Genomic DNA, 11291 nt, shown 5'->3' on the forward strand with positions numbered 1-11291 from the left:
CAGTGAGTGTGTGGTTAGAGTCCAGTGAGTGTGCGGTTAGAGTCCAGTGAGTGTACATTGAGCCTGTCTACAAGAGAGTCAGTGACAAAACATATAGTAAGTAGTAATACAATAAGGGGGTCAATGTAAATAGTCCTGGTAGTCATGTGATTAACGGTTCAGCAGTCACATGACTTGGTGTTAGAAGCTGTTAAGGAGCCTTTTGGTCGCGGTCTCTGTGCATTGGTTCAGCTTGAGAGAAAAATCTATGACTTGGATGGCTGAACAATTGGGTCTCTAATGCTACGTTTACACAAGCAGACAAATTCTGATCTTATGCCATGAAATAGTCTTTTGACCAATCAGATCAGATCTTTTGCCAATAATTGGGCAAAATATCAGAATTGGGCTGCCTGTGTAAACGCAGCCAATGATCCCCTGAATATCTCTCACCTTGAATGTTCCGTCAGCGTTCCTCCCTTTGGGGGTGAAAGACATAGAGCCTCCATAGAAGTGTCCCGCTGAAGCCAGGGAGACCAGTAGCAGCAGATGCAGCAACACTGGTGTGGAGGAGGACATGATGCCTGGTTCTCTCTGGAGGATTACTCTCTACTGATCTAACCCACAGCATCCAACCTCCAAACCTTTATACCTTCTCAGACACACCATCCATTCAGGAGGAATGTCACTCTTCATGACAGGTGTAACTGGTTTTAATGAACTGGGAAACAAAGGCTAAAATCCTTTTCATAATAACCTGAAACTAAAGGGGAAATAAAGTTGTGTGTTATAGTAATTCTGCATATCTGGAACTTTTCTCTGCTAATCTCTTACATTGGCCTGATTTCCATTTTCTATTTACATGTTAGTCATTTAGCAGACGCTCTTATCCAGAGAGACTTACATGTTAGTCATTTAGCAGACACTCTTATCCAGAGAGACTTACACGTTAGTCATTTAGCAGACACTCTTATCCAGAGAGACTTACATGTTAGTCATTTAGCAGACGCTCTTATCCAGAGAGACTTACATGTTAGTCATTTAGCAGACACTCTTATCCAGAGAGACTTACATGTTAGTCATTTAGCAGACGCTCTTATCCAGAGAGACTTACATGTTAGTCATTTAGCAGACGCTCTTATCCAGAGAGACTTACATGTTAGTCATTTAGCAGACGCTCTTATCCAGAGAGACTTACATGTTAGTCATTTAGCAGACGCTCTTATCCAGAGAGACTTACATGTTAGTCATTTAGCAGACGCTCTAATCCAGAGACTTACATGTTAGTCATTTAGCAGACGCTCTAATCCAGAGACTTACATGTTAGTCATTTAACAGACACTCTTATCCAGAGAGACTTACATGTTAGTCATTTAGCAGACGCTCTTATCCAGAGAGACTTACATGTTAGTCATTTAGCAGACACTCTTATCCAGAGAGACTTACATGTTAGTCATTTAGCAGGCGCTCTGATCCAGAGAGACTTACATGAGCAGTTAGGGTTAAGTGCCTTGCTCAAGGGCACATCGGCAGATTGTTCACCTGGTCGGCTAGTAAGCATTTTCACCAGTACTATGCACTTATGACACATGAAAGGTAATTAAATTAAAATAAATGATGAGACTAAATAATCAAGATTAAGAAAGATTAAGGTTAATACAAGCATTTCACACCAGAATGTTGGTTCATTTCAATGACATGTATTTCACAACTAGTGTTGTTACCACTGTAGATAATGGTGAGTGTCACGTTCCTGACCTATTTCTGTTAGTTTGTTATATGTGTTAGTTGGTCAGGACGTGAGGTTGGGTGGGCATTCTATGTTTTCTGTTTCTATGTTTGTTTATGTGTTGCCTGGTATGGCTCTTAATTAGAGGCAGGTGTTTGGTGTTCCTCTAATTAAGAGTCATATTTAGGTAGGTGTTTTCACAGTGTTCGTTGTGGGTGATTGTCTCCTGTGTTTGCGTATGTCCTTACGCCACACGGGACTGTTTTCGGTTTGTTTGTTCATCGTTCATTTTGTGTAGCCTGTTTTCTCTATTGTGTGTTCTTCATGTTTTATGTAAGTTCGTGGTATAGGTCTGTCTACACCGTTTATTTGTTTTGTTAGTTTATTAGTCGAGTTCGTGTTTTTCGTTAATAAATCATGTCTACAAACTCAGCTGCATTTTGGTTCGATCCCTGCTCCTCCTCTTCTGATGAAGAGGAGGAGGAAAGCCGTTACAGAACCACCCACCAAATCTCCAGTACCAAGCAGCGGTGTAAACGGAGTAAGGGACAGAAAAAGAAGGAGGAATGGACTTGGGACGATGTATTGGACGGGAAAGGTTGCTACACATGGGAGGAGATCCTGGCTGGTAGGGATCGCCTCCCATGGGAACAGCTGGAGGCACTGAGGAGAGCAGAGGCAACCGGAGAAGGGAACCGGAGTTATGAGGGGACACGTCTAGCACGGAAGCCCGAAAAGCCCGTGAGTACCACCCAAAAATTTCTTGGGGGGGGGGGCTAAGAGGTAGTGGGCCGAGGGCAGGTAGGAGACCTGCGCCCACTTCCCAGGCTTACCGTGGAGAGCGGGAGTACGGGCAGGCACCGTGTTACACAGTAGAGCGCACGGTGTCTCCTGTACGAGTGCATAGCCCAGTGCCGGTTAGTCCACCTCCCCGCACTGGTAGGGCTAGATTGGGCATTGAGCCAGGTGTCATGAGGCCGGCTCAACGCGTCTGGTCTCCAGTGCATCTCCTCGGCCGGCTTACATGGCACCAGCCTTACGCATGGTGTCCCCGGTTCGCCTACATAGCCCGGTGCGTGTTATTCCACCTCCCTGCACTGGTCGGGCGACGGGGAGCATTCAACCAGGTAAGGTTGGGCAGGCTCGGTGCTCAAGGGAGCCAGTACGCCTTCAAGGTCCGGTATTTCCTGCACTACCTCCCCGCCCCAGCCCAGTACCACCAGTGCCTACATTACGCACCAGGCTTCCAGTGCGTTTTCAGAGTCCTGTTCCTCCTCCACCTATGGTGCGTGTCCTCAGTCAGGTGCCTCCAGTTCCGGCACCACGCACCAAGCCTACAGTGCGTCTCAGCCGGCCAGAGTCTGCCGTCTGCCATGAGCCTACAGAGCCTTCCGCCAGACAGGAGCAGCCAGAGACTTCCGCCAGACAGGAGCAGCCAGAGACTTCCGCCAGACAGGAGCAGCCAGAGCCTTCCGCCAGACAGGAGCAGTCTGAGCCATCCGTCTCCGCAGCGCCGTCTGAGCCATCCGTCTCCGCAGCGCCGTCTGAGCCATCCGTCTCCCCAGTGCCGTCTGAGCCATCCGTCTCCCCAGCGCCGTCTGAGCCATCCGTCTCCCCAGCGCCGTCTGAGCCATCCGTCTCCCCAGCGCCGTCTGAGCCATCCGTCTCCCCAGCGCCGTCTGAGCCATCCGTCTGTCCCGAGCGATTAGAGCCGCCCGTCTGTCCCGAGCCGTCAGAGCCGATAGTCAGTCAGGAGCCGCTAGAGCCAGTCGTCAGTCAGGATCTGCCAGAGCCGCCAACTAGACAGGATCTGCCAGAGCCGCCAACTAGACAGGATCTGCCAGAGCCGCCAACCAGACAGGATCTGCCAGAGCCGCCAACCAGACAGCATTTGCCAGAGCCGCCAACCAGACAGGATCTGCCAGAGCCGCCAACCAGACAGGATCTGCCAGAGCCGTCAGTGAGCCATGAGCGTCCAGAGCCGTCAGTGAGCCATGAGCGTCCAGAGCCGTCAGCCAGCCATGAGCGTCCAGAGCCGTCAGCCAGCCATGAGCGTCCAGAGCCGTCAGCCAGCCATGAGCGTCCAGAGCCGTCAGCCAGCCATGAGCGTCCAGAGCCGTCAGCCAGCCATGAGCGTCCAGAGCCGTCAGCCAGCCATGAGCGTCCAGAGCCGTCAGCCAGCCATGAGCGTCCAGAGCCGTCAGCCAGCCATGAGCGTCCAGAGCCGTCAGCCAGCCATGAGCGTCCAGAGCCGTCAGCCAGCCATGAGCGTCCAGAGCCGTCAGCCAGCCATGAGCGTCCAGAGCCGTCAGCCAGCCATGAGCGTCCAGAGCCGTCAGCCAGCCATGAGCGTCCAGAGCCGTCAGCCAGTCATGAGCTGTCCCTCAGCCCAGAGCGGCTATTTATTCAGAACTGCCCCTCAGTCCAGAGCTGTCTCTCTGTCCGGAGCTGCCTTTCAGTCCGGAGTTGCCCCTCTATCCTGAGTTACCTCATTAGCCTGATCTATCCCTCTGTCTTGAGCTATCCCTCTGTCTTGAGCTATCCCTCTGTCCTGAGCTATCCCTCTGTCCCGGTGCTGCCCCTGGTGTCGATGTTACCAAAAGGATTTAGTGGGGGTAAGACGAGGGTGGTCATTCATAGGGGGAAATGGAAGCTGGGATTGACTATGGTGGGGTGGGGACCTCGCCCGGAGCCTGAGCCACCACCGTGGTCAGATGCCCACCCAGACCCTCCCCTAGACTTTGCGCTGGTGCGCCCGGAGTTCGCACCTTATGGGGGGCTTATGTCACGTTCCTGACCTATTTCTGTTAGTTTGTTGTATGTGTTAGTTGGTCAGGACGTGAGTTTGGGTGGGCATTCTATGTTTTCTGTTTCTATGTTGGTTTATGGGTTGCCTGGTATGGCTCTTAATTAGAGGCAGGTGTTTGGCGTTCCTCTAATTGAGAGTCATATTTAGGTAGGTTGTTTCACAGTGTTCGTTGTGGGTGGTTGTCTCCTGTGTCAGTGTTTGTCGCACCATACGGGACTGTTTCGGTTTGTTTGTTCATCGTTAATTTATGTGTAGGCTATTTTCCCTGTTCGTGCGTTATTCGTGTTATGTGAGTCCGTCGTCCAGATCTGTCTACGCCGTTTGTTGTTTTGTTAGTTTATTAGTCAAGTTCGTGTTTTCGTGTTATTCTTTAATAAATTATGTCTTCATACTCCGCTGCATTTTGGTTCCATCACTACTCCTCCTTTTCGGTTGAAGAGGAGGAGGACCGCCGTTACAGTGAGTTTATTGATTCATGAGTAGGTTATGATTATGTGTTTGGTTTGGGTTATTGTGTCTGTGGGGGGGAACGGCCACAGCAATTCAAAATGTATGGTACACAATGCATACTGATCATAACGGTGCAAAACTTGCCTATGAAAATATAATGCATTGGTCCTGCTACAGATGACTTTGTAAATACATCCTTCATTCCCTTCTTGGGTAGGCTGGACAGGTGAAAACAGCCATCCATTACCCTTTCACCAATCCATATTCACCCATGGTATTGCTCCTTGAGGTGTTCTAATTCTCTTTCCACGCCTGTTACCATGGTGAGGATTACACAAACACAAAAAGGAATCTTTTCATGGTAATTCATGACAATCACCTTTAAATCAATGTGTGAGTCAAAAGTATGTTTTTATACTTCTGCTCTGTCCCTATCAGATGTTCGTACATCTGTTTTACATCGTTTAACTGGCATGGGTGGGTTGGAATCCACCTGACTTACATTATGACAGGTGATTTATTATCTAAGCTCTCTTGTCAAACATCATGTGAGGTGAAAAATGCTTCTTGAATGAAATAACACGTGAACAATAGGTCAAAGATTATTTTTTTCATGCCCTGCCCCATTGTTTTCATTAAATGTATGATGCTTCGGGAATGTTCCATAGGACTCAAAGATGCTGCTGGCAATTCATTGAACTTGTTTGAGATGACACCGATAGCATGCAGACAAATGGCTTCCAAGGAGACGCTTAATGTGAGTTGGACAATACCACCTCAAAACAAACCCCTACATAACCACTTGACCTTAAAGTACTAATACTAATAATAATACTAATACTAATACTAATACTTACAATAGCAAAGGTTGTGCTGCACGATAGAGACACCAACTCAACCAGACAGTATGTGTTTTATAGATATTGAAGTGAACTAATTAATTCATACTACAGATTGTAAATGGAGGTAAATACACCTGTCTCCTTATATCTGAGTGAATTCAGTAGCTTTTCACACTCATGCACATTAACACAGATCATCACCAATCACCCAAAAACTGATTGTCATGTGGACTTCAGTCAAAATAACAAGGGTGTTTCTGGGAACAAAAAACTGTGCCTGTAAACTGGAGACTATCCGTCAAGTTAAGGTTCATTCAATCAATCAATCATTAGTTTGTGCCATACAGTGTGTGTTGTTTGTCCCAGTGTTGGTCTGTTGCTACCCAGGGTCCGTTCTGCCTTACAGTAGACTAGGTGAAGCTCATGATTGAGGAAGTGTTTTGTAACACATTGTTAGCATCTCAATCCCACACGGTCATTCAAGGCATTCATCTGCAGACAATAGGGACCGATCAGATTTACTGGAGGGAAGGATTAGAAACGTGAACACCAGAAATGCTGTAAATTATATTGTATTTAAGCTTTGTTATACATTGAGACTGGGCTACAACACAGGGAGATGTGAGTTAGTATGGTGTCTGTGTTTCTAATGCAAATGTCAAATATCCTGTTCACACACTACCGGTCAAATGTTTTACAACACCTACCCATTGCAGGGTTTTTATTGATTTAGACTATTTTCTACATTGTAGAATAATAGTGAAGACATCAAAACTATGAAATAACACATATGGAATCATGTAGTAACCAAAAAAGTGTCAAACAAATTAAAATATGTTTTATATTTGAGATTCTTCAAATAGCCACCCGTTGCTTGATGACAGCTTTGCACACTCTTGGCATTCTCTCATCCAGCTTCATGAAGTAGTCACCTGGAATTCATTTCAATTAACACATGTGCCTTCTTAAAAGTTCATTTGTGGAATTTCTTTACTTCTTAATGCGTTTGTTGTGACAAGGTAGGGGTGGTGTACAGAAGATAGCCCTATTTGGTAAAGACCAAGTCCATATTATGGCAAAAACAGCTCAAATAAGCAAAGAGAAACGACACTCCATCATTACTTTAAGACATATGAAGGTCAGTCAAGAACTTTGAAAGTTTCTTCAAGTTCAGTAGCAAAACCAGCTATGATGAAACTGGCTCTCATGAGGACCGCCACAGGAAAGGAAGACCCAGAGTTACCTCTGCTGCAGAAGATAAGTTCATTAGAGTTACCAGCCTCAGAAATTGCAGCCCAAATAAATGCTTCACAGAGTGAAATCAAATGTTCAGAGGAGACTGCATGAATCAGGTCTTCATGGTCGAATTGCTGCAAACAAACCACTACTAAATGACACCAATAAAAACAAGAGACTTTCTTGGGCCAAGAAACACGAGCAATTGACATTAGACCGGTGGTAATCTGTCATTTGGTCTGTCCTGAAATCTGTCCAAATATACCATTTTTGGTTCCAACCGCCGTGTCTTTGTGAGACGCAGAGTACTGTAGGTGAACTGATGATCTCTGCATGCGTGGTTCCCACCGTGAATCATGGATGAGGAGGTGTGATGGTGTGGGGGTGCTTTGTTGGTGACATTGTCTGTGATTTATTTAGCTCTGACAGCTGGTGCTTAAAGCTAGGGAGGGAGATAAGTGTTTCCAATTTCAGAGATTTGTGTAGTTCGTTCTAGTCATTGGCAGCAGAGAACTGGAAGGAAAGGCGGCCAAAGGAAGAATTGGTTTTGGGGGTGACCAGAGAGATATAACTGCTGGAGTGCGTGCTACAGGTGGGTGCTGCTATGGTGACCAGCGAGCTGAGATAAGGGAGGACTTTACCTAGCAGGGTCTTGTAGATGACTTGGAGCCAGTGGGTTTGGCGACGAGTATGAAGCGAGGGCCAGCCAACGAGAGCGTACAGGTCGCAGTGGTGGGTAGTACATGGGGCTTTGGTGACAAAACGGATGGCACTGTGATAGACTGCATCCAATTTATTGAGTAGGGTATTGGAGGCTATTTTGTAAATGACATCGCCGAAGTCGAGGATCGGTAGGATGGTCAGTTTTACGAGGGTATGTTTGGCAGCATGAGTGAAGGATGCTTTGTTGCGAAATAGGAAGCCAATTCTAGATTTAACTTTGGATTGGAGATGTGAGTCTGGAAGGAGAGTTTACAGTCTAACCAGACACCTAGGTATTTGTAGTTGTCCACATATTCTAAGTCAGAACCGTCCAGAGTAGTGATGCTGGACGAGCGGGCAGGTGCAGGCAGCGATTGGTTGAATAGCATCACCGGTGGAGTGTTCATTAGAGAAGTCCTTATCAACTAGTGGAACGTGAGATTTCCTCACGACCAGCCGACTGTCAGAACATCATCTCTATGTGGGACTGATAGCAGTGTGGAAGAGCTGGTCACTTTTAAAGGACTTGGTGAATGAGTACCTTACCAACAGGACGATTGAATATTATTGTCTTGTAGATAATCATTTTTGGGGTCAGTTTCCTCCTAATACAGGATGTGGTAGGAATCGTAAAGGCATCATTACACCTGTTAATACCTATTTTCTGTAACTTTGTTTGAAATCTATTTCTTCTTGCAACAGCAAGTAAAATATGCCGTTTGTGCTTTATAGAAGTGCAAGGTGTTTAATGTGAATGACTATGATTAGTGCTAATATTTTTTTATACTGTCCATTTCCCCGCCAGTGCATTTTACGTAACAAATTGGATAAAAATGATTGAAAATTGTCATGCAATATGTAAGAATTGCCGCAGCAAAAATCACAAAGAATGAGACGAATTCCTGGAGGGATTACTTGTCATGACAAACATGTATGGTATGGCAAGGAGTGGAATATTAGCACAAACAAACAGGATTTTCCAGGCTGAAATGTTATGTTTCCATGTGAATTGTTGCATTTTATGTTGGCAAGCAACTGATTGTAAAGCATTTAATTGAGTCAACAATACCTGTTCCAGTAAACGCTGTCGAAATAGCTTTTCCAGTAAACGATGTCAATAGATGGACATGATTGACATCGCTTACCCAAAAAAGTATTTTGACAGCACACTGGAACAGGTACTTCCTTGTGCATCCAATAATAGAAAAGGTTGTGAATTGTGAATTATTGCTGTAAAGCGTGTCATGTTGGCTATGAGCCAATTGAATCAGAAAAGGACTTTTCAGTGACAGAATCACTCATATGTCTGGAATTTATAGGCCTACCTGGGTCTAGTTCGTTAGGACACACCACATCTGTCCGTCTCTCTCTCTGTACCTCTCTCTCTGTCCACCTCTCTCTCTGTCCGTTTCTCTCTCTGTCCGTCTCTCGCTCTCTGTCCGTCTCTCGCTCTCTGTCAGTCTCTCTCTGTCCCTCTCGCTCTCTGTCCCTCTCGCTCTCTGTCAGTCTCTCTCTCTCTCTCCGTCTCTCTCTCTGTCCCTCTCGCTCTCTGTCCCTCACTCGCTCTCTGTCCCTCACTCTCTCTCTGTACTTCTCTCTATGTCCCTCACTCTCTCTCTGTCCCTCTCTCTCTCTGTACCTCTCTCTCTGTCCCTCACTCTCTCTCTGTCCCTCACTCTCTCTGTCTCTCTCTCTCGAAATAACCTAAAACACAAGATCAACTATACACTGGTGTTGCTTACCAAAACAATCTTGAATGTTCCTGAGTGGCCTAGGGACAGTTTAAAGTGGCTTGAAAATCTATGGCAAGACTTGAAAATGTCTGTCTAGCAATGATTAATAACCAACTTGACCTAGCTTGAATTAAAAAAAAAAGAATAACGTGCAAATATTGTACAATCCTAGTGTGCAAAGCTCTTAGAGATTTACCCAGAAATACTTGCAGCTGTAATTGCTGCCAAAGGTAATTCCAACATGTATTGACTCAGTGGTGTGAAATACTTATGTAAATGAGATATTTCTGTATTTCATTTTCTATACTTTTGCAAAACTTTTCTAAAAATATGTCACTTTGTCATTATGGGTTATTGTGTGTAAATGGGTGAGAGAGAAATCTATTTAATTTATTTTGAATTCAGGCTGTAACACATGTGGAATAAGTCAAGGGGTATGGTGATGGAAATATTTATGTTTGTTCTTTTCTAATAACCAATTTCTGTGTTCATGCAAGTGACTGATTAAACATGCCTGGGAGAAATCCGCACTGTAGTATCTGCAATTTGGCAGTATCCCCAGACCCTTGTTTTGAGAACAATATCTCAGTTTCTGTCACGTTCTGACCATAGTTCTTGTGTGTTTTACTTGTTTTAGTGTTGGTCAGGATGTGAGCTGGGTGGGCATTCTATGTTGTGTGTCTAGTTGCAAATATGACTTTCTGTGTAAGTATACAAGAGAACTGCTGATGTGTACTTGGTGCATTGAGTTGGTTAGAACCTCTCTATCACACTGATAATAAAGGACAATTCATGTCATATTGACTTTGAGTGTCCCTGTGTAGAATTTCCACCACAGTATAAATACTTTCTGAAGTCACTGATACTTTCAACAGTAAAGTGGAAGCATTTAAAGTAGGCTGTCCTTTTGTTATTTGCCTGCATGTTGTCCTCCTACAATGGTCCATCCTCTATAGAGTGAAGGGAGAAATTCCTCTTCAGATCTATTCTGGCCTCACAACTCCCCACTCAAGGGCTCACATTACTGCAGGTGTCGCTTAACTATGTATTCATGTTTCTATTTTTAACAGATTAATTAGTGTTTATTCCAGTGGCACTTTTAACAAAATCATTTGAATTTAAATATGTACAGTATCAGCAGATCAGTGGTGGAAAAAGTACACAACCGTTATACTTGAGTAAAAGTAAAGAAACCTTGAGAAAACGACTCGAGTAAAAGTGAAAGTCGCCCAGTAAAATACTACTTGAGTAAAAGTCTAAAAGTATTTGGTTTAAAATATACTTAAGTATCAAAAGTAAAAAATAATTTCAAATTCCTTAAATTAAGCAAACCAAACTGCATAATTTTCTCGTTTTTTAAGATTTACTGATAGCCTCACGCACCAACACTCAGACATCATTTACAAAAAAAGTATTTGTGTTTACTGAGTCCGCCAGATCAGAGGCAGTAGGGATGACCAGGGATGTTCTCTTGATAAGTGCATGAATTTGACAATTTTACTGTCCTACTAAACATTCAAAATGTAACAAGTCTTTTGGGTGTCAGGGGAAAAATTATGGAGTAAAAAGTACATTATATTCTTTAGGAATGTAGTGAAGTAAAAGTATAAGCTGTTAAAAATATGAATACTGAAGTAAAGTACAGATACCCCCAAAAACGACTTAAGTTGTACTTTAAAGTATTTTTACTTTAAGTACTTCACACCACTTTAGCAGACTCAGAAACTCTGTAATTACACTGTAACAGCCTGGTAACTGAGGGTATTTAAACCTGCCGTTACAATAATGATGATTATATACAAGTCATTCCC

The sequence above is a fragment of the Salvelinus fontinalis genome, unplaced genomic scaffold (genome assembly GCF_029448725.1).
Source record: "Salvelinus fontinalis isolate EN_2023a unplaced genomic scaffold, ASM2944872v1 scaffold_1096, whole genome shotgun sequence".
Classification (NCBI taxonomy): domain Eukaryota; kingdom Metazoa; phylum Chordata; class Actinopteri; order Salmoniformes; family Salmonidae; genus Salvelinus; species Salvelinus fontinalis.